The 25630-nt window shown below is 35.2% G+C and overlaps 1 long non-coding RNA gene across 1 annotated transcript in view; it reads left to right on the top strand.

The window, feature by feature from the left end:
• Positions 1-809: 809 nt before the first annotated feature.
• LOC138715360 (uncharacterized) overlaps positions 810-25630 on the top strand; it is a 112779-nt gene continuing 87958 nt past the window's right edge. The window contains exons 1-2 of the long non-coding RNA XR_011336254.1: positions 810-961; positions 6174-6391. This is a non-coding gene — a long non-coding RNA (uncharacterized lncRNA). The remainder of the gene's footprint in view (positions 962-6173; positions 6392-25630) is intronic.

The raw sequence follows: 25630 nt of genomic DNA, 5'->3' as shown, positions 1-25630 counted from the left end.
CGTGAAACGAGCGAGCCCGAATTCAAATCCTGGTTGAGGTTTATTCCAGAGTTTTCCCTCAACCCATTAAGAGCAAATGCTGGGTAGCTTTTGGCGCTGGAGTCATTTCACTGGCATTATCACCTTCATCTCATTTTGACGCTAATAACCTTAAAAGTTGATAAACCATCGTAAAATAAACAATTACAAGAAAATAAAAGTTATATAGTACGGAAATTCGAACAGTAGACCGTAGTGTGTAATGATAAAGGATTGTAATAATGCTCTCTTTAAAAAATACGTACCAATACAGACTTGAGCGTTATTAATTCGATTGAGTCACTGCAGATCACCCTTTAACTCCACCTTCCCTGGCTTAGACAGTTTTGTTTCGCTATGGTATGAGTGGAGAGGAAGTCAGTGACGGATTGTATCAGGCTTTTACGAACTTACGGCCCTCGCTGGTCGTCTAAAATCCACCACTGATGCAAAGAACCTTACTCTGCATTTGTTTATAAGGCGGTGTAAGCGAAAAGGACATGGGTGTGTGTGTCTTTGATCCTTTAACTTCCCGTCTTATGCCAGGGCTGTACTAATAGGCCTATAATGTACAAAACAGTATTTCATGTAAATTAGTTCTGAAATAAAAGTAAAACAAAAACAGTCGGATAATCCACCAATCGGTTAATAGGGTGACAGATAATCAGGGTTCTACTGTACAAGCTGTATAATTCTTAGCTATACATACTGATACTGAATAAAACTTTCTGGAGTTACATAATTTTTCATAATTAGCAGCATTCACTGATAGGTTTATATTATGCATAATGAGAACTTTTCATTCCAGTTTGAATAGTGAAGTCGGGCAAGCAAACTTCAGAAGTTTGAAGATTTGTGTACAATAGCAACATACAGTTTCAGAGTAGAGCATTAGCCATATTGCTCATCTGATCAAGACAGCAGATGGTCAGCGTGCGTACAGGTAACTTATATGAATCATGATAATGTCACATATTATTTGTTAATGGCGTGACATACTTGTGTAATTTTTTTCTCATAGTTTTCGATATAGAAGAGGATAGATCATATTATTCACAAGTGCATAATTACCACAGCTCAAGGACGCATTATTGTTACCTGATTTATATAAAAGAGAAAGGAATTAAACAGTCTGAAAGTTTTAGTACAGTGAAACCACTTCAAGGCGTAAGTGCCTTGGTCCTAATTTTTTTGTTGTTTTGAACATGTTTTCGTATTATTCAGATATGAAGTTAAAATGAAATATTTTGTCACATAATTGAAACACAAAATGACATCCCACAAACTGCAATAAGTACAAAATATTCTGTTTAACAACTTACTTATAAATGGCTTTTAACGTTTAGAAGCCGCAAGACCTATACCACTATTGCACGCAAATTTCTAACTCTTAAACAGGAGTTCGTATAGCTGCATAATCAGGTAAATTCGTGTTGGGTTCGTTAGCTGAACGGTTTAAGGTGCACAAGCTATGTCCGGCCAGCATATCATGCCTAAGATCGCAGGTTTGCGTCTTGGTCACTGCAGTCAATTGAGCCTGTGGTAAAGGATGGGGAGGGCCCATGTAAAACAATCATTGTAATGGTACGCATGGAAGCTGACGGAGTTTCAGTTGACTGCAGTTGAAATGATTTTGCTCCTTTTTTAAGGGGGAGGGAGATTTTAAATTATTGTAATCAAATGCAATGACCTTAATGTTATATAAAATTAAAGAATATCAGCGTATTTTATATATCATATACAATTTATAACATATTATATCATGTCATGATCATAATACTAGCTATACCACTATAATGGTAGCTCGGCTCTTAAAGGTTAAGGAACCCGGAGGTTCATTGCTGCTCTCACATAAGCCCACTATTGGTCCCTATTCTGAGCAAGATTAATTCAGTCTCCACAATCATATTAACCTCCCTCAAATTCATTTTAATATTATCCTCTCGTCAATGTCTCGGCCTCCACAAAGGTCTTTTTCTCTCGGGCCTCCCAGCTAACATTGTATATGCATTTCTGGATTCACCCATACATGCTACATGCTCTGCCCATCTCAAACGTCTGGATTTAATATTCCTAATTATGCCAGGTGAAGAATAAAATGCATGCAGTTGTGCGTTGTGTAACTTTCTCCATTCTCCTGTAAATTCATCCCTCTTTGCTCCAAATATTTTCCTAAGCACCTTATTCTCAAGCACCTTTAACCTCTGTTCCTCTCTCAAAGTGAGAGTCCAAGGTTATTTTGGGGTTTCGTAACAAGCTGTTTTTTATGGTGATGGGTTGTTAGCTGACTCCCAAGCTGGAGGACCACCCTTCATCAGCTGTCTATGACTGCTTATTCAATATATTCACAGCTACCCTCCATATCTGGAGGCCATCTCCTCTATCCGCAACCTGAAGACACGCCATGCAGTGGTGATAGGGACCCACAATACAGGGATTCTGTTTAACAACACTCACATTAAATCAGTTTTCTGTTACTTACTCCATTAGTGAATCATCTTGATAAGGTCACTTTCTGCATAAATGTTTCTGGTACTCACTTATTAAACACTCCACTGTAAGACTGTACTGTGCACATTCGTACATCACTCACTTCCCTACACACCTGCTTCGAAACAATTTTGTGCCTCAAAATTAAGCTTTTGGATATATTCCACCGTATCCTGAAACTTCACATTTTGGAACTACATACAGGTCAGAGCAAATAAGTAAGACCAGAGGGGTCGCCTACTCTGTTTGGCTCGTTATGCCAGGCTAATCTGTTGCATTCTGCTGCTGTTTCTGGTAACATCAATTTTTAGTTTACATACAGGGCAGACGTCTTGCTTTTGTATCTTCTCCTTAATTGGTGGGGACTGCTGGGCGCTTATGTCTGACATAGTTGATCAATATGCTCTTCGTCTGCAGAATGTTAAATCCACTACCATTTGTAAGCTCTTCCTTTCTTACAGCCCTTTGGCTGCGCACAGTTAGTGATTTACAGTATGGCATTGCCTTGGTGTTCTTGTTTTTGATGGAATAAGGTTTCTTAGTCGTATTTAGCACAAACTGTCGCGTATTAACATTCACTAACACTTACTGCACGACCTCCCTGAATATAGCCTATACTCTTGATTTACATAACTGAACCTTCCTAAGTCACAGTTTTTTTATACCCCTCACATAAACTGTACTCACACATTCTGTGACATGATACAAATGTTGGGTGTATTAAAATCATTCAAACAGCATAGCAATAATAAATGATGTCTTTTTACTTCCATGAAACATAATGACTTGAAATATGCTTGATTTTAATTGTTGAATATATCTCTTGTGTTGTGATAACGTTAACTTTATTGTTTGTGTGCATTAAAACAACCAGAAGTGAAATATTCTCAAATTTTTATAGGAGTTCACTTGTTCTGAATCTCTGTTTTGTTTTATATATTCGATTTCTTTTATCAGTGTTCACCATTGCTCTTTGAGATAATTTTACAAGAACAATCTAAGTAGAGAGAGAGTGTTGGCAGTAATATATTTATTCATTTATCTAAGCGATAACAGCTCCCTGTATGAACAGGCTGCCACAAAGACCGAGCATATTGTGCAATAGGCAGTTGAAAGTATAAATAATATACATATGTTGAAGTTTAATGGAGTCACACAACAATGACAAGAAATGACTGTACATTTGGGATACCTAATTGAGTTCAGGCCATTCAAATGTCTTGTGTACACTTCCCCCCCCCTCCCCTCCAAAAAATACTGTTGCCTATAGATTTACAGCTCACCAAATAGTACAGCTGTCAACAGAGTTTTCCTGTTAATTATTATAAGTTAATTCAAGTCTCATATGTCCAGCTTCCTCCAAATACAAACTCAGAAAATTAGTCTATGCCAACTAATACATCTCCTCTGGTTGCATTATTTTTACTATATATATATATATATATATATATATATATATATATATATATATATATATATATAAAATAAATCTGTGATGCAACAACCCATGGAGGGCCAAGGCTTATGGTCAGCTGGATTGCTGGCCTCTTGCCCACATGCCACAGTAAAGGTGAATAGTCCAACCGGTACAGGTGTGACGGGAGAATGATGATCCCCCAGCCATTATAGCTGAATTTAACTGCATGAATATAACTAGAACCAAATAATGTATTTGAAATAAGCGTTCTGAAGTAGAGACTTTTTACTCATGTCTTAGCAGCTCATGTGGTATGGCACATAGTAATTGATAAAACATGTTCATGTAATCAGTTTTGTTAATTCAGATTTCATTTTAAACATTAAGTATTCGATTACTAAGACATGATGAAGTAGTCTCATTGTCATATTGCTACTCTCTTTTTTTGGCTATCAAATTATGATAATAGTGATTTCATTACTTTTCAGTTTAGTACAGTTTTTTTTTTGTTGTTGCAAAAAATAGTCTGGTAAATAACTGGTTTTTCTAATTTATTGTTTAAGTTATCTCAGATTCATGGATTCAACTCTGATTGAGGGCAGTGTTGATAGGAATACTGTGCTTCATTAGGAAGGAAGTGTCAGGGCATGCAAAAGTACCCTAATCCAAGAAAATGAGTAGATGCAAGAAGAGCTTGCACAGAGAACGATATTCATTCCTCAGGCTTCTATGAACCACCTAATGCCAATTACAGGGCGCATTTGAAAGCATGGTCTTGAGCTGTTCATATTGTGCAGAGTGGGTAGAAGCCAACGTGAGCATTAAATATTCTGTGTTTTATATAGTTATGATCGCGTTTTATCCCCAGGAAAGACCCGGTACTCTATTTGATAGATGACTAAGTCAACCTTGTGGCTGTGCTGGAATTCTGTCATATGATTTCATTCTTTTCTTTGGTATAGATTTTGTACTTCAACATGAGGCTCTAATTCTATGTAATTAACGCCAGTTTAGCACTAAAGGAGCCTCTATTGTGACATATAATTAATGTAATTTCTAACTAGAAACCACAGAACAGCAGGAGAGAGAGAGAGGGAGAGAGAGAGAGAATTTTTTTTGTAAGGAACTTTATTAAACATGTTCCATTACAGTTTGTAATACTACACATTCTGATTTACATCAATATTGCATGGCGAGAGAGAGAGAGAGGGGGGGTAGGTTTTTTTCAAATATATTGTGTTATTAGTTACTCTGCAACAAGGTTCACGTTACGTTACATCCGCTAATAAATCTCACTCGAAATGTCATCAAGCCAAGCTGAGTGCACATGAACGTTGCTGATAGTTTGTGCAGCTCTTCTTTGCATCTACTCTACTCCTCGCCAAGCAAGTTCCTTGCTGCACTAAAGTTGTCCCTGTGGTTTGCATCTTTATTGAGACTGCAGCTGTCTCATGGGGCTGCAAAATAGAACAGAAATAAGCTTTTATGGACTGTAGTGTTTAGAGAAGTTAAAAGCAATCTCCTCTCCCATATTCGTCTTTAGACTTTGGCTCAGTGTTCCAGATTTGTCGGACATAATGAGTCCAAACAGAGTAGTTGACTACCTGTCTGCTCTGAAGATGGAACCTTATGTAGTTCTGAAATGGAAATGTCAAGTTCCAGGACACAGTGAATACCCAGGTGCCTAATTCTAACCTCTTCTCCCATTGTAAGTGAATTAAATTTGGATTTACACTTAAATTGTAGTATTTATGAAAAGTACAGCATTCTAAATAGCTACAGCATTAATTTTCCATTCAGGAATTTTCAGATTTAAATTTTACCAAGTCCATGCGAAATTGGTTGGTGGCTTATTTTTGTGCTGAGTACTTAACAGTGAATTTGTAATTTGTGGTCTCTTTCTCCAGAATTGTTATCATACAGTACGTAAAGACATTTTGTTTTTAAGTTGAGAACAGAGTAATAGAGATGAAAATGTTGCCTTTATTCATTTTAATTTATGAACGAAAAACTTGTTTTTTTTTTTTTACATACAGTAAATAGCTTTTTTTTGTACATAAAGTAAATATATTACGTGGGTCAACTGCTTTATTTCTTCATCACATGATAGTCACATTTAAAATTTTTGCCACCTAAAAATCTGTTGCCTTTAGCCAAGATTGAACTCCTATTTGTTTTCTCTATTGCTGCAGCATCAGTAAACAAATGTACGAATTGTAACAAATTGACGTTTATAACATGTTGGCAGCATTGAAGAAGTCCTTTGAGCAGATGTACATCCCACAAGAACGTCAACCATTCATATACATGAGTCTGTAGTTGGACCCTAGGAATGTGGATGTGAATGTCCACCCAGCCAAACATGAAGTGCACTTTCTACACGAAGATTCCGTTATTGATAAAGTGAGAAGTGCAGTGGAGTCCAAGCTGTTGGGCTGTAACACAGCAAGGAAGTTCTATACACAGGTAAGTCATGGAAAGCAGTAAATTGTAGCACAAAGAGAAAATTATGTGCACAGATAAGTGACCTAGAACAGTGGATTGTAATACAGATGAATTCTACACAAAGTTCAGTTATCAGGAGCCGTTGATTGCAGTACAGTACATCAAAGCTTTCCATAGAGATAAGTAGTCAGGAATAGTTGACTGTAACATATTGAGAAAGTTCCGCACATAGGTAAGTGATCAGGAACAGTGAACTGTGGTGTAATCAAGTAAATACTGATTATAAAAACACTCTAAGTCACATTTTTGGTTGAAAATAAGTGGAGCATTGTAATGACTACGTCACACATAGATACATCAGTCTGAGCAGAAAAACAACCGAAGTGACAGTTAATACTGTGAAGCAAAAGGCATCAATATTCATCTGAAGTGCAGGATTCCAGTTGTTTTTGCAATAAACAGGAAACAGCTGGCACTACTGCAGAACTGCTCTTTATCTGGGTACAGTACTATACACGTGCAGTTGCATGTGTGTTCACTGGTGTTTATAGCAAGAAAAGAACAAAACATTCTTCGGAATATAGAAGAAATGTTGAAAAGGCCAGAATTCATGGTGGAGAACATATGAACCACAGTGGTAAGAATGTTCCTAAAAAGTGAATAGTGAAGACTGCAAATGCCAGAAAGAGGGTTTAATCCGACAACAAGGTATTTAAGGGTGGTATTCATAGACATTTCGTAGCACGCGCTACGAGCGTACTAAGCTAGCCCCGGCTATCCACTGGTTACTAGTACAGAATTCAAATCATATCCTATCGCTAACACTGGTTTATGAATATGAAAAAACGTTAATAATCCACCGAAAGCCCGCGCTAAAAATGTCTATGAATACTGCCCTAAAAGTCCTTGCACTAAGTGCTGAAGTGGTATTTAAATGTTCTAGTAGAATGGAATTTACATTACTTCACTCCTTTATTTCAGTTTTCGAAATGCTTAAACATAATATAACCATTATGACAGTAAAAAACATACTCTCTGCAATACAATTGAAAAAACCACATAGGCCTATTCATATATCAAATTGATTACGAACTATGCCGGTTTTGTGCAGTCATGCATGATATTTACACGTGTATGTAAAATCACTTGAGAACTAACCTAGAGAGCTGCGTATATGCGTATGGCAAATAGGTCTGAGGGATTAAAAAATTGGTGAATGCCTTTAAATATTGCTAGCAAGGATCAGCAAGACTGGTTCTTACAAGGTATATGTGCCAGTGATATAAAACGACACAGGACGAGAAATGAGAAGAAACCTAATAGAGTGAAATCTTTCAAGTATTACATCAGGTTGGAAGTACAAAAATCGAGGTATGTAGAAAAGCCTTCTTTATTATTTGAAGAGTGGAAATGGCAAAAGTTCTAAGTGCCATTCAGAAAATTTCACAGGAGACAATAAAAACTTCTCAATTTCTGAACTTAATGTTTTGTGTTCAAAATAGACACATATTTGTACAGGATATATGTTAGTATAAGACTTAAACACACTTTCTTGATAATTGGAATGTAGTATAAAATATAAAAAAATGAAACTTATAGAATATTCTAAGTACCTTGTCCATCTCACTCATAGTGTTCCAAATGCCATGTTTTGTAGTAAGGTATTATAACATGTACAGCTGTCAAAAGAAAAAGTGGCCGCTCTCATGAAACAAAGTTCCCTTCGGGTATCTTCGTTGCAATTCAGAGACAGGTGATGTTACATGTTGTTGGACCATATTGCCTGATATCTACAGTTATAATTGAAGTATTCTGTGTGTTATTCGATAGTGTAATGGTAGCGTTCAGGCTCTTATTCATGAGGTCCTGCGTTCGACTACAACCTCTTGCTTTTTATGTTCTTTTTTGTTCTCTTTTTGAGAGAGACAAACTATACATAATGGCTCCTTTCTCTTTTACGATTATTTTAGTAATTAACATCAAGTTCATTAATATATTATGCCATGACTTTATCATTATGATATTGTGGCTGCATATGGAAAGAAAAAAGATTTTATTCTCAATAAAAATATCTTCCGTGGCATAAACAAAACAAATTTACTGCCGTCGGCCTTAAAACATTCAAACAATTAAGCATTTAAAAAACAAAACAAAAAGCCACAATTCAATATTTAGTCTATCTTCCTCTTATCTCGATCATCTTGCAGTCGAGTGGGCATGGAATTGACTAATCTTTGCAAATAGCAACTGTTCTTAGACACGATATTCCAGGCATTCTGAACATACATACATAAGTGTTCTGTCCATGGGCAGGTCTTTCATTGCAAACCTAGCAATCTCCAATCTTTCCTATTTTCTGTCTTCCTCTTAGTCTCCGCATATGATCCACATATCCAAATGTCGTCTATTATTCTTTTCAACCAGAGAACCAACCAATTCCTTTTTCTGTTTCTAATCAGTTTCAGCATCATTCTTTCTTCACTCACTTTTTCAAACACAATTTTATTTCTTATTCTGTCTGTCCACTTCACACGCACCATTCTTCTCCACATCCACATTTCAAATGCTTCAATTCATTTCTCTTCATTTCGTCGTAATGTCCATGTTCCTTCCCCATACAATGCCACACTCCACACAAAGCACTTCACTGGTCTCTTCCTTAGTTCTTTTTCCAGAGGTCCGCAGAAGATCCTTCTTCTTCTATTAAAAGCTTCCTTTGTTCATGTTTGCAGTTTTTCTTGGGAAGGATAGGGCTAAATGCGGTAACATCCCGTTGCTTTCCGCACACCACTATCTCTTTCGCATCTTATTAAATTCCAGGGGGCCCAAGCGTGGAGATGAGGAGAGTGGATTTGACTAATTGGGCCCTACAGACTTCACCGAAAGTCACGGCAAGGGTTAAATATTAATTCTATCAGGATGTTTGACTCGATCAGAGACCAGTAAATCTCAATTAGCCTTTGCCCCCCGCATCCTGGACTAGCTTCTACGAATCATCAGAAAATCTTAGAGTGTGACTGGGCCAATTTTTCCGAAAATGTTTCCACACTTTTGTCCTCGTAGCTCAGCGGACGAACGTCGTAATTTAGATGTCAACGTCTCAGGTTCAATTCCTCGTTACTCCTTTTCATTTTATTGTGGTTCAAGATAGTATAATGTAATAATATAAAAAGAAAAACTAATAGGCCTACTAGTATTATGCAACTGGATTTTTCCAAACTTCATATTAAATTTATGTTATTTATATCGCTAAAGAACGATTACAATATTAATAACTTGAATATTATTTATACAGTATCACTAAAGAACAATAACAGAATATAAATGATAAATATCAGTTTGTTTAATTAATATAAGATATTATATAATACGTATTTAATTATCTAAATAAAATAACCTATTTTACAAAGAAAGATGGTTATTTGTGTTATAATAATTACTTACATAAAATACAGATTATTTATATTGCGAAAGAACAATAACAATATAAATAACTTGAATATTATTTTATAATGCTAATGAAAGAAAACAATACAAATGATAACTTGAATATTATTTATATCGCTAAAGAACGATAACAATATAAAAAACGTGAATATTATTCATATCGGAATTTCACAGATTTATTATAGATGTATTTAAGAAATTGTAGAAGAATAGTAATTAGTAACAGTGTCCTATTTATTCTTCTTGGAGCCAAATTTGTAACTTTTAAAAGTGTGGTTATTGTGTTGAAGTGTGTGTGTTGCAACGGATGCTTGATTTGTTATGTATGTGGGTCAGTTATGGGATGCTTGATGTCGTCACAATGTCTAATTATAGTTTGATTGTGTTTGTGTGACTATTGTGTATTAATTTATGATGTATGGTACGGAAAGCTACATATTTGTGTTATAGAAGTATTACGTATGTGTGTTGTTAATGTTTTTGTATGTTTCAAATTGATAACTGATATTTGTTTTGCAATCGCAATGCCTAATTTACGGATTGTTTATGTTTTGTTTACATCGCGTAAGCTAATTTAATTTTCTTTTCCATTTCTCTTTATGCTTATCTTTTTTGTGTATAAAACTATAGCCCTAACATACATATGTAAAATAGGGCTAACCCCCATTGGAGATACAATAATAATAATAATAATAATAATAATAATAATAATAATAATAATAATTCATATCGTTATAAAACGATAACAGAATACAAATGATGACTTGAATTTTATTCATATCTCTAAAGAACGATAACAAAATATAAATAACGTGATATCCATAAAGAACAATAACTGGATATAAATGATAATTTGAATATCATTTACATCGCTAAAGAACGATTAAAAAATAAAATGAAAACTTGAAGAAGGCCCGAACCCACAACCTTTGAATCATTAAACAAGCACTCTACCGCTGGTCTACGAGGCGCAGATATGGAACACTTTCATAGTTCCAGAACTGCTTGTACAAGCACATGCATCGTGTAACATCACCGCGACCCGAAGTGGCCTTTGAAAATATTCGCTGTTCACGAGTGCGGCTACTTTTTTTTTTTGACAACTGTACGTCACAAAGGCGTGATAATATAAGATCTGTAGACTAAAAAAAAAAGTCTTATTATATAGTCGCGATGCTGTTATTCCCGGCGTGACTCCTCCTCTTTGCTTACGTCTTAGGAAGTGAAGGCTCTATAAAGTCTAGGTAGGTAGTATCGTTCGCCATTTTTGTTCTTTCATTGCCGAGCTACCATACGAGGAATCTATTTGCCACACCGTTGAACATTATCATGTCGTAGCTCCTATGATAATAAATCAAACGCACTGTAATTGAGCAAATAATTGAGTGGCATATAATGTCTTTGTGTGCTTTCTGCGAACGCCAACGAAAGAGCCAAAATGGCGGGCGATTATATTAAGTATTTATCGAGCTTTAAGAAATGAATAGCATCTTCATCAGTGAATTACAAGACGCACACGTTTAAATGTAGCTTACCTGCAACGCGATTGGCTGCCGGAAATTAGAGCGACGGGACTATAGTTTCAGGATTACTGTTCCAATACTCAGTTTCTGCAAAGTTCTTCATAAAAAGAACCTTTGCATAGTCTGGTAGAAACGATATCATGTTTTTCAGATCTGCTATTTTAGCAACTGGTAACATAGGTTTAGCAACTGGTAACATAGGTTGTGGGAATACATGCAGAAAAGTGTCTCTTATCTTAGTAGGAAGTTTTCCTGTCCTCATAATGTTCATCACCTTCCACTTTAGGTTTCTGTGAGTTTTCTTGGTAAGAAGCTTTCCTGGTAACTATTTAGTTACATGAATCATATTTAATTTTGAGATCTCACATTTTGAGGTCGTAATGACAGAATCTGCAGTATATTTCAGATCGAAGAAATCATCAGATTCAATCTCCATGACATTGAAGATGTCGAGCAGTTTCCACAGCATAATGCAAATCTCTTGGAATGCATGCCTTGCAGACTCTCTTTCTCATCTCAGTAAGACCAAAATCACGGTCGCAGGTCAAGGGCAGGTCTTTCACTGCAAGCCCAGCATTCTCCAGTCTTTCCTATTTTCTGCCTTCCTCTTTGTCTCCATATATGATTCATATATCTTAATGTTGTGTATCATCTGATATCTTCTTCTGCCCCGAACTCTTCTTCCATTCACCATCCCTTCCAGTGCATCCTTCAATAGGCAGTTTCTTCTCAACCAGTGACCCAGCCAATTCCTTTTCCTTTCTCTGATCAGTTTCAGCATCATTCTTTCTTCATGCAGTCTTTCCAACACAGCTTCGTTTCTTACTCTGTCCATTTCACATGCTCCATCCTTCTCCATATCCACATTTGAAATGCTTCTATTCGCTTCTCTCCACTTCGTTGTAATGTCCGTGTTTCTGTCATGATGTACCAAAAACATAATAAGGAAAGTCATTACGCGATTTTTGTTTTGACCTGCGCAATTATCAGACTAATTGACTAATTTTCTCTTGTTCAAATACCCTCCTTCATTTATTAATTTCAATAAGCATGATGCAATTCATTAGTCCCACGAGAGGCAATGCTTTCATCCCACATACACATAACACGATCATGAGGATCTGCAACATGTAAGCCTAAATAATAACAATTGAGCTGTCTGCTATAAAACATGTTGCTGTGGGTAAGGTTTGGAACTAGTAACACTTGCTGAAGATCAACTGACATTACTGTTGTTTCACTGTGTGGAAAACGTGCATCATAACAGTCTCAAGTACTTCCTTACATTTTGTATGGCGTAAGTCTCGATACCTTTTCACATCACGGGACTGAGTCTGTTTTGAAATCGCATTGCTGTGAACATGAAGAAAGAGAATTCGTTGAAATCGCTGTACGTTGAATAAGAAAAAGAGAGAAATCGTTGATATCACTGTGCGGTGATCATAAAAAAAGAGAAATCATTGAAATCGCTGTACGTTGAATACGAAACAAAGACAAATCGTTGCAATCGCTGTACCTTGAATACGAAAAATAGAGAAATCGTTGAAATCGCTTTATGTCGAATAAGAAAAAAAGAGAAATCGTCGAAATCGCTCTACGCTAATACGAAAAATAGAGATTTCGTTGAAATATTTGTACACTGCATACGAAAAAAAGACAAATCGTTGAAATCGCTATACGCTGAATACGAAAAAAGAGAAAAGGTTGAAATCGCTGTACGCTGAATACGAAAAAAATGAAATCTTTGAAATCTCTGCACGCTGAATATAAAAAAAAAAAGAGAAATCGTTGAAATCGCTGTACGCCAAAAAAGAAAAAAAGAGAATTCGTTGAAATAGCTGTACGCTGAATATGAAAGAAAATCGTTGAAATCGCTGTACGCTGAATACGAAAGAAATAAGAAATCGTTGTTATCGCTGTGCGGTGAACATGAAAAAAGAGAAATCTTTGAAATCACTGTACGTTTTATACGAAAAATAGACAAATCGTTGAAATCGCTGTAAGTTGAATACGAAAAAAAGAGAAATCGTTGAAATCGCTGTACGTTCAATATGAAAAAAGAAAAATCGTTGAAATCGCTGTACACTGAATAAGAAAAAAAGAGAAAACGTTGAAATCGCTATAAGTTGAATAAGAAAAAAGAGAAATCGTTGAATCGCTATACGTTGATTAAGAAAAAAGAGAAATCGTTGAAATCGCTGTACACTGAATACTAAAAAACAGAAATCGTTGAAATGGCTGTATGTTGTATACGAATAATGAGAAATCGTTGAAATCGCTATATAGCGAATACGAAAAAAAGAGAAATCGTTGAAATCACTCTACGTTGAATGAGAAAAAAAGGGAAATCGTTCAAATCGCTGTACATTGAATAGGAAAAAAATAGAAATCGCCGTACCCTGAATACGAAAAAAAAAAAAAGAAATTGTTGAAATCTCTGTACGCCGTTCACGAAAAAATAGAAACCGTTCAAATCGCTAAACACGAAAAAAGAGAAACCGCTGAAATCGCTGTACGTTGAACACGAAAAAAAGAGAAAACGTTGAAATCGCTGTACACTGAATACGAAAAAAAAAAGAAATCGTTGAAATCGCTGTGCGCTGAACCCAAAATAAAGGAAATCGTTGAAATCGCTGTACATTAATAAGAAAAAGAGAAGTCTTGAAATCGCTGTACGTTGAATACGAAAAAAAGAGAAATTGTTGAAATCGCTGTACTCTGAATAAGAAAAAAGGAGAAATCGTTAAAATCACTGTACGTAGAATACGAAAAAAGGGAAATCGTTGAAATCGCTAGCGCAAATAGGAAAAAAAGAGAAATCGTTGAAATCGCGCTACGCTAAATACGAAAAAAAGACAAATCTTTGAAATCGCTGTGCGATGAACACTTAAAAAGAGAAATCGTTATAATCGCTGTACGTAGAATATGAAAAAAAGAGAATCCGATGAATTTGCTCTACGATGAATAGGAAAAAGAGAGAAATCGTTGAAATAGTTGTAAGCTGAATACGAAAAAAAAACAGAAATCGTTCAAATCGCTGTATGCTGAATACGAAAGAAAATCGTTGAAATAGATATGCGCTGAATACCGAAAAAATATCTTTGAAATCGCTGTACGCAGAATACGAAAAAGGGAAGTCTTTGAAAACGCTGTTCGTTGAATACGAAAAAAAGAGAAATCGTTGAAATCTCTGTACGCTGAATAAGAAAAAAAGAGAATTCGTTGAAATCGCTGTACGCTGAATACGGAAAAAAAGAAAATTCGTTCAAATCGCTTTGCGGTGAACATGAAAAAAGAGAAATCGTTGAAATCGCTGTACGTTGAATACGAAAAAAAGAGAAATCGTTGAAATCTCTTTGAGGGGAACATGAGGAAAGAGAATTCGTTGAAATCGCTGTACGTTGAATAAGAAAAAAAGAGAAATCGTTGATATCACTGTGCGGTGATCATAAAAAAAGAGAAATCGTTGAAATCGCTGTACGTTGAATACGAAACAAAGACAAATCGTTGCAATCGCAGTACCTTCAATACGAAAAATAGATAAATCGTTGAAATCACTTTACGCTGAATACGAAAAAAAGAGAAATCGTCGAAATCCTTCTACGCTATTACGAAAAAAGAGAAATCGTTGAAATATTTGTACATTGAATACGAAAAAAAAAACAAATTGTTGAAATCGCTGTACGATGAATACGAAAAAAGAGAAAAGGTTGTAATCGCTGTACGCTGAATACGAAAAAATAAAATCTTTGAAATCTCTGCACGCTGAATATGAAAAAAAGAGAAATCGTTGAAATCACTGTACGCCAAATAAGAAAAAAAGAGAAATCGTTGAAATAGCTGTACGCTGAATATGAAACAAAATCGTTGAAATAGTTGTACGCAGAATACGCAAAAAATCGTTGAAATCGCTGTACGCTGAATACGAAAAAAATCGTTGAAATCGCAGTACGCTGAATACGAAAAAAATCGTTGAAATCGTGCTACACTAAATGCGAAAAAAGGCAAATCTTTGAAATCGCTGTGCGATGAACACTTAAAAAGAGAAATCGTTATAATCGCTGTACTTAGAATATGAAAAAAAGATAAATCGATGAAATCGCTCTACGATGAATAGGAAAAAGAGAGAAATCGTTCAAATCGTTGTAAGCTGAATACGAAAAAAAGAGAAATCGTTCATATCGCTGTAGGCCGAATACGAAAGAAAATCGTTGAAATAGATATGCGCTGAATACCGAAAAAAAATCGTTGAAATCGCTGTACGCAGAATACGAAAAAAGAGAAATCTTTGAAAACGCTGTTCGTTGAATACGAAAAAAAGAGAAATCGTTGAAATCGGTGTACGCTGAATAAGGAAAAAAAGAGAATTCTTTGAAATCGCTGTATGTTGAATAGGAAAAAAAGAGAAATCGTTGAAATGGCTGTGCGGTGAACAAGAAGAAAGAGAATTCGTTGAAATCGCTGTACGTTGAATGAGAGAAAAAGGGAAATCGTTGAAATCGCTGTGCGGTGATCATAAAAAAAAGAGAAATCTTTGAAATCGCTGTACGTTGAATAAGAAAAAAAGAGAAATCGTTGCAATCGCTGTACGTTGAATAGGAAAAACAGAGAAATCATTGAAATCGCTTTACGATGAATACGAAAAAAGAGAAATCGTCGAAATCGCTCTTCGCTAATACGAAAAAAAGGGAAATCGTTGAAATATCTGTACACTGAATACGAAAAAAAGACAAATTGTTCAAATCGCTGTACGCTGAATACGAAAAAAAAAGAAAACTTTGAAACCGCTGTACGCTGAATACGAAAAAAATGAAATCTTTGAAATCTCTGCACGCTGAATATGAAAAAAAAAGAGAAATCGTTGAAATCGCTGTACGCCAAATAAGAGAAAAAGAGAAATCGTTGAAATAGCTGTACGCTGAATATGAAAGAAAATCGTTGAAATAGCTGTACGCAGAATACGGAAAAAAATCGTTGAAATCGCAGTACGCTGAATACGAAAAAAATCGTTGAAATTGCTATACGCTGAATAGGAGAAAAATTCATTCAAATAGATGTACGATGAATACGGAAAAAACGTTGAAATATTTGTACGCTGAACACGAAAAAAAATCGCTGAAGTCGCTGTACGCTGAATACGAAAAAAAGAGAAATCGTTGAAATTGCTGTACGCTCAATACGAAAAAAAAAAAATAGAAATATTTGAAGACTCTGTACGTTGAATACGGAAAAAAAAAAATAATCCTTGAAATCGCTCTACTCTGAATACAAAAATGTATGGTTGAAATAGCTGTACGTTGAATACGAAAGAAAGAGGATTCGTTGAAATCGCTGTACGCTGAATACGAAAAAAGAGAATTCATTGAAATCCCTGCACGCTGAATAGGAAAAAAAATAGTTGAAATAACTGTATGTTGAATACAATAAACAAGAGAAATCGTTGAAATAGCTGTACGTTGAATACGAAAAAAAGAGAAATCGCTGAAATCGCTGTTCACTGAATAAGAAAAAAATAGTTGAAATAGTGGTACGCTGAATACGAAAAAAAGAGAAATCGTTGCAATAGCCATACGCTGAATACAGAAACAAAAAAAACACCGTAGAAATCTCAGTACGCTGAATACGAGAAGGAAGATACCATTGAAATCGCTGTACGCTGAATACGAAAGAAGGAGAATTCATTGAAGTCGATGCACGGTGAATAGAAAAAAAATGGTTGAAATAGCTGTAGGTTGAATACGAAAAAAAAAAGAAGAGAAATCGTTGAAGTAGCTGTACGTTGAATACGAAAAAAAGAGAAATCGCTGTACACTGAATACGAAAAGAAATAGTGGAATTAGCGGTACGAAGAATACGAAAAGAAGAGATATCGTTGAAATAGCTGTACGCTGAATACGAAAAAAAAGATACCGTTGAAATCGCTGTACGCTGAATACAAAAAAAGTACCACCCCTAAACGCTGAATGCAATTCGTAAATTGAGCTGGACGTCCTTTTATGTTATTTACCTTGGGTATGCGGACGAAAAACTGACTAATTTCAGAGGATACTAACGAAATATGACGAATTATATTAATTGTGTCTCATAATAGTCTGAGTCCACATCTGTGGAGTAACGGCCAGCGACGCGCTGGCCGCGAAACCATGTGGCCCGGGTTCGATTCCCGGTCGGGGCAATTTACTTGGTTGAGGTTTTTTCCGGGGTTTTCCCTCAACCCAATATGAGGAAATGCTGGGTAACTTTCGGTGCTGGACCCCTGACTCATTTCACCGGCATTATCACCTTCATCTCATTCAGACGCTAAATAACCTAAGAAGTTGATAAAGCGTCGTAAAATAACCTACTAAAAAATAATAGTCTGATCAGTGTAATATCTAACTAATCAGCGATGTATGCAATGGAAGGGGAAATGAACTTGCCATTCTACCCCATTATCTCTTGGCTTAATTGCCTCATGAGTAGACATCGGATTTTAGGCACTAAAAATTGCAGTTTTAGGCGCCTAAAATAAGCTCAAAATTTGTAAAATTAGGCTCTATTTTAATGAAAATAGGCATTTTAGGCACATCAAGGTATCATACTTATTTCTTTCATTGAAATTTTTAATTATACACTAAAATACGCACAAAAAAGTATGTTTAAACATTAAAAAAGAATACTATATTATATTTATAAACAGAGCTGCACAAATTTAATATATTGAAACTAATGAAATAATGATTATTGATATCAAGATTACTCATTTTAAGTTATTGAAATTCAGTTCCATGCTCAGACTTTATTATAATTATCTGCACAGTACACCACCAGAATTTTTTCTAAATTCTCCACAGTTAACCTTTGCCTTTTGTCACTGAGAATCATTTTGAAAGCAGAAAAACTTCTTTCAACCGAAACTGATGTGAGAGGCGCAAATTTTAAATTAGAGACAATAGAAACATCGATACTTACTGGAACATTTACACTTTCCCCCGATAGCACTCTTGATACTTTTTCCAACAATGAAAATCTTACATTCTTATTTAATACGTTGTCCCACTTATTTTTAACTTTTTTTCCCAGCTTCGCCCAAAGCAGAATGTATGTTCACTTGAGCTTCCTTTACTATTGCTATTTGGCTACAAAGAGATTGTTTTTCACGTTCTAATTGTTCAATGCTTGCAGGTATGAAAGAAAAGTTTGATGTTATGTAGGCAATATCGTTTTTCACTCGTGAGTCATTCAGACAATCTTTCACTGCTTTCACACACGCTGCACTATCAGTTTCAGGTAATTTATCAATAACTGTGACCACTTCTTTAAAATACTTAGAATAATACACCACTGACTGAATCCAGGTTCCCCATCGTGTAACAACCGGCTGAGGTGGGAGTGGGATATCTGGAAAGTTCTCTCTGAATATTGAAATCCTGGATGGGGCTTTACAAAAACATTTTTTTGTGTTAGAAATAAACGAATTGACAAGAGGAAATTCATTCCGGATTGTTTCAGAAACCCTGTGAAGGCCATGTGCTAGACAGATTACATGCGTGATGTTAGGATAAAATGTTTTAAGAAGTGGAGCTGCAGCAACCATGTATGAGGCAGCATCAGTACAAAACAACAGAACTTTAGAATCGTCTATATTACCTGAGTATAAAGACTGTAGGCCTTTATTTACAAAATAAGCAATGGCTTGGCTATTCACTTTCGAAAGTTCCTTAACACATACGAGGTGTGGAATCGAAGGTCCATCAGGACTAAGTTTTCCTACTACCATATTTGCTATATACCTATTCATAGGATCTGAGGTTTCATCCACAGAGACCCATATGTAAGAATCACGTATATCCTCCCGAATGGAAGCTAAAGTTTCATTGTATATTCTGTCTAAGTAATTTTTTCTTAGGGTCGACTCAGATGGGATATTTTGTTTGCAGTATTTTTGTAAAAACTGTCTTAAAACCGGATTTTCAATTGCATTCCAGGGAATGTTAGCAGCAACAAACGCTCTGGTTAAATCAGCATAGAAATTGCTGCTGATATTGGATGAAGTAGGCTATGTTAGTAAAGTTTGTTGCTTTAGCCTTATGAGCCGCTCCTTGCACATGCTGCTTTAGGTGGCACTTCTTTTCTTGCGAAATCTAAAAATGTAAAGTAAACTGAATTAAAATAAAATCCTAATTGTTGTATTGCCGCATTTCTATCACAAAGTTAGTGGGTTCGAACAATCAAAATTTTAATGACCTGCAAATACTTCAACTATCGGAATTTAAAAGGTTAAAGTGTAGTGGTCTTAAAAAGAATTATACCTCAGGATAGCTCAGTCAGTGTATAAATATTATAGGCCTACTTATTAAAATTAATAGAATGTATATATTTCAACTATTGTTACATACCTGTTTGCTACAAATCTTGCAGAATATTATTTTTCCATCATAAGCGAATTCTGAATATTCTGTTAGCCATTGCCGGATCAATGTAGATTTTGCACTTATATTTTTCGGCATTATCGCGTTAAACTTCACAGGAAAACGTCCTACCGCTCAAAACTTCTCAACACAAATAAGGTGAGGGAAAGAGCAACTGTTAACGAGCATTCAAATGAACCGTTGTTATTGAGATTCAATTGGACAAAAATACAAAGTTCCACTTATTGTTGCATTTCCTGGTAGTGTTAACACTAGGAGGGCCATTCTTTTAAATATTTTGTAACGGTTTACCCTACTAATTCGCAGTTTTACGACTTTTCATAAATATTTCAAAAACACTCTTTCTCCAAAAATTGTGATTTTAGGACATTCTGAAGGGCAGTACAGCTAATCGGTTTCAGACCGAAAACAGTCATTTTTATAGTATAGTATATCTCTGAATCGGTAGCAGCACATGTTGTGATTGTTGCCTGCTTCAAAACTAAGGTTGGTTCTTTGTCGGCATTTATGCCTCCAAACATGTTAAATTTGGTGAAATCTATTGCGAGTGTCGTGAGATTCAAAACATTTTGTTTCCTTTATCAATGATTTCATGGCCGGTGTGAAGCAAACTTTCCACTTTTTAAATGCCTTAAATTTCGCAGTGAATGAATGTATAAATTATAAAAAGTAAGAGTAAAATGCGAAACTTTACAGTGAGTTAGGCATTTTTAGGCGAATATTAACAAATTAGGCTCTAATAACCGTTTTAGGGCATTTTAGGGCACTATAAAACTCTTTGAATACCTTTCAATTTCCATGAAACACAAATATTAATAATTATTTTTACTTTTCTCCTAAAGAAACAAAATAGGCATTTGCCCTAGAATCCGATGTCTGCTCATGAGTAATGAATTATGAGGTTCAGGTCTGTTTTAGGACTGTTGGCTAAACAACAATTTGAAATGACGCTTAATAAAGGCTGACAAAAATAAACTGTGATTGATGATGGGCTATGACGACGAGGAGGATGATTATGACGAGTTAAGATTGATGATGTATTATGACGGTTAATGGAGGATTACAGACGAATTATATGATACGATGATCCAGTACGACGAATAATGGAGCATGACTGATGAATGGTGATTGACGACCAATATTGACGAGTTACGAGGACGAAGAATTGTGGTGGATAACTTACGATGAATTGTGGCAGACAACCTATGATAATGAATAATGTTGGATGACGAACTATGGTGACGTATAACGTCTGATGACGATGACCTACCATGACAAGTAATAGAGGATGACTACAATGAATAAAATAAAATAATTATAATTATAATGGGTGACGGATAATTACGAATTACGAGTAATAGGGAAGAAGTCTGAATAATTTTCGAGGACAGCGAATACTTCTGACGGACTGTGAAGAATATTAGGATTTACAGTAATGCAGGGTAGGCTACCTACAGAATTAATACCTTCTTCAACCAACATTCCCTGACAATTTTCATCGCATTCCCAGGCCGTTCTCAAAAAAAAAAATTATTATTATTAATTATTACTATTATTATTATTAATTATTACTATTATTATTATTATTATTATTATTATTATTATTATTATTATTAAATCTAACAGGCAATATTATTTAAACTGTACAGTATTATTACTCCTATTTCGGCCTCCTCCTCCCCTCTAGCCGACCTTACCTCGCCTATTGTTCTTTCCTTTTTTTAAATTTTCAAAATATATATAATTACAATAAAATATATCCTAAAGTAGAGAAGAGTAATAATACTGTACATATTACAAAGTGTAATATGTCTAACTAAATACAGTACAAGTTGATGTAATATAAATGCATGCAAAAGATTTAGTCAACAGAGTTACACAGTCCTCTAGGAGAGCAAATCCTTTTTCTTAAACCATTAGTTGCATTTATAATAACAATAAACATTTAATAGGGAAAAAGAGCATTCTACGGAACTCTAGAAAAACTACTAATGGAGAGACTAGTGAATTGCTTTGTGTGGAGTGTGACAATGTATAAGGAGGAAACATAGACATTGCGACGAAGTGAAGAGAAGAGACTAGAGTCATTTGAAATGTAGATATGGAGAAGAACGGATGGTGGGAAACAGACAGACTGAATAAGAAATGATGCTGTGTTGGAAAGAAAGGGTGAAGAAAGTGTGATGCTGAAAATGATCAGGATGATAAAAAAGAAATTGCCTGGGTCAAGGGCTAAGAAGAAATTGTCAACAGAAGGATGCACTAGTAGGAATAGTGACCGAACGAAATAAAATATTTGAAATTGCACAACGATGATAGGGAAAAAATTGTAGGATTGTCTGTACGGTGAATACGAAAAAAACCGTTGAAATCACTGTACGCTGAATACAAAAAAACGTTGAAATCGCTGTACGCTGAATGAGAAAAAAATCGTTGAAATAGCTGTACGCTGAATACGAAAAAGAGAAAAACCGTTGAAATCGCTGTAAGCTGAATACCAACAAGAGAGAAATCGTTGAAATCGCTGTACGTTGAATACGTAAAAAAGAGAAATCGTTAAAATCGCTGTACGCTGAATACGAAAAAAAAGTGAAATCGTTAAAATCCCTGTAGGACCAAAACGAAAAAAAAAAACGTTGAAATCGTTGTACGCTGAAAACGAAAGAAAACCGTTGAAATAGCTGTACGCTGAATACGAAAAGAATATCGTTGAAATCGCTGTAAGCTGAATACGAAAAAAAGAGAAATCGTTTTCATCGCTGTAGTATGAATACGAAAAAAAGAGAAATCGTTGAAATGGCTATACGCTAAACATGAAAGAAAATCGTTGAAATAGCTATACGCTGACTACGAAAAAAAATCTTTGAAATCGCTGTACGCTGAATACGAAAAAACGTTGAAATCGCTGTACGCTCAATACGAAAAAAAGAGAAATCGTTAAACTCGCTGTACGTTGAATATGAAAAAAGAGAAATCGTTGAAATCGCTATACGCTGAATAAGAAAAAAAGAGGAATCGTTGAAATCTCTGTACGCTGAATACGAAAAAGAAGAGAAACCTTTTAAGTCCTGTGCGCTGAACACGAAAAAGGAGAAGTCGTTAAAATCGCTGTACGTTGAATACGAAAAAGGGGAAAGCGTTGAAATCGCTGTACGTTGAATATGGAAAAAGGAGAAATTGTTGAAATCGCTGAACGCTGAATACGAAAAAAAGAGAAATCGTTGAAATCGCTGTTCGCTGAATACGAAAAAAAAAGAGAAATCTTCGTAATCGCTGAGATCTTAACACGTAAAAAGAGAAATCGTTAAAATCTCTGTACGTAGAATATGAAAAAAAATAGACATCGATGAAATCGCTGTACGTTGAATAGGAAAAAGAGAGAAATCGTTGAAATCGTTGTACGCTGAATACGAAAAATAGAGCAATCGTTGAAATCGCTGTACGCTGAATACAAAAAAATAGAAATCGTTGAATTCGCTGTGCGCTGAACACGAAAAAAAAGAAATCGCTGAAATCGCCGAAGGTTGAATACGAAAAAAAGAGAAATCTTTCAAATCGCTGTACGCTGAATACGAAAAAAAGAGAATTCGTTGAAATCGCTGTACGCTGAATACGGAAAAAGGAGAATTCGTTCAAATCGCTATCCGTTGAACATGAAAAAAGAGAAATCGTTGAAATCGCTGTACGTTGATTAAGAAAAAAAAAGGATCGTTCAAATCACTGTGCGGTGAACATGTAAGAGAATTCGATGAAATCGCCGTACATTGCATACGAAAAAACGAGAAATCGTTCAAATCGCAGTGCGGTGATCATAAAAAAGGGAAATCGTTGAAATCGCTGTGCGGTGAACATGAAAAAAGAGAAATCGTTGAAATCGCTGTACGTCGAATACGAAAAAAAGAGAAATCGTTGCAATCGCTGCACGTTGAATACGAAAAATAGAGAAATCGTTGAAATCGCTGTACACTGAATACGAAAAAAAGAAATAGTTGAAATCGCTGTACCCTGAATACGAAAAAAATGAAATCTTTGAAATCTCTGTACGCTGAATATGAAAAAAAGAGAAATCGTTGAAATCGCTGTACGCTAAATAAGAAAAAAAGACAAATCGTTGAAATAGGTGTCCGCTGAATATGAAAGACAATCGTTGAAATTGCTGTATGCTAAATACGAAAAAAATTGTTGAAATCGCTGTACGCCGAATACGAAAAAAATCGTTGAAATCGCAGTACGCTGAATACTAAAAAATCGTTGAAATCGCTGTGCGCTGAATAGGAGAAAAATTCATAGAAATAGCTGTACGATGAATACAAAAAAAAAACATTGAAATAGTTGTACGATGAATACGAAAAAAAAAAAACATTGAAATAGTTGTACGCTGAATACGAAAAAAATCGTGGAAATCGCTGTACGCTGAATACAAAAAAAGAGAAATCGTTGAAATTGCTGTACGCTGAATACGAAAAATAATAGAAAGAGTTGAACACGCTTTACGTTGAATACGGAAAAAAGTAATCCTTGAAATTGCTGTACCCTGAATACAGAAAATATGGTTGAAATAGCTGTACGTTGAATACGAAAGAAAGAGGAATCGTTGAAATCCCTGTACGCTGAATACGAAAAAAGAGAATTCATTGAAATCGCTGCACGCTGAATAGGAAAAAATGGTTGAAATTGCTGTACGTTAAATACGAAAAACATGAGAAATCGTTGAAATAGCTGTACGTTCAGTACGAAAAAAAGAGAAATCGCTGTACAATGAATACGAAAAAAAATAGTTGAAATAGCGGTAGGCTGAATACGAAAAAAAGAAAAATCTTTGAAATAGCTGTACGCTGAATACCAAAACAAAAAAAAGCACCGTAGAAATCGCTGTACGCTGAATACGAGAAGGAAGATACCATTGAAATCGCTGTACGCTGAATACGAAAAAAGGAGAATTCATTGAAATCGCTGCACGCTGAATAGGAAAAAAATGGTTGAAATAGAGTACGTTGAATAGGAAAAAAAAGAGAAATCGTTGAAGGAGCTATAAGTTGAATAAGAAAAAAAGAGAAATCACTGAAATCGCTTTACACTGAATACGAAAAAAAGTAGTTGAATTAGCGGTACGCAGAATACGAAAAAAAGGGAGATCGTTGAAATAGCTGTACGTTGAATACGAAAAAAAGAGAAATCGTTATACACTGAATACGAAAAAAAAAAATAGTAGAATTAGCTGTACGCAGAATCCGAAAAAAAAGAGAGAAATCGTTGAAATAGCTTTACACTGAATACCAAAACAAAAAAAAAAAAAAAACACCGTAGCAATCGCTATATGCTGAATAAGAAAAAAAGAAAAACCGTTGAAATCGCCATACGTTGAATAAGAAAAAAAGAGAAATTGTTGTTGAAATCGCTCTACGCTGAATACAAAAAAAGAGAAATCGTTGACATCGCTGTACGCAGAATACGGAAAAAAGAGAAATCGTTGAAATCGCTGTACGCTGTATACGAAAAAATCGTTGAAATGTGTTACGCTGAATATGAAAAAAAGTCGTTGAAATCACTGTACGCTGAATACGAAAAAAAGAGAAATCGTTGAAATCGCTGTAGGCTGAATACGAAAAAAATCGTTGAAATCGCTTTACGTTGAATACGAAAGAAAATCGTTGAAATAGCTGTACGCTGAATACGAAAAAAATATCGTTGAAATCACTGTAAGCTGAATACGAAAAAAAGAGAAATCGTTTTAATCGCTATGCTTTGAATACGAAAAAAAGAAATGGTTGAAATGGCTATCCGCTGAATATGAAAGAAAATCGTTGAAATATCTGTACGCTGAATACGAAAAAAATCATTGAAATCGCTGTACGCTGAAAAAAAACGTTAAATTCGCT

Source organism: Periplaneta americana, chromosome 15 (genome assembly GCF_040183065.1).
Source record: "Periplaneta americana isolate PAMFEO1 chromosome 15, P.americana_PAMFEO1_priV1, whole genome shotgun sequence".
Classification (NCBI taxonomy): domain Eukaryota; kingdom Metazoa; phylum Arthropoda; class Insecta; order Blattodea; family Blattidae; genus Periplaneta; species Periplaneta americana.
The sequence above is the reverse complement of the archived record's forward strand: the minus strand, read 5'-3'. Positions and strand labels throughout refer to the sequence as shown.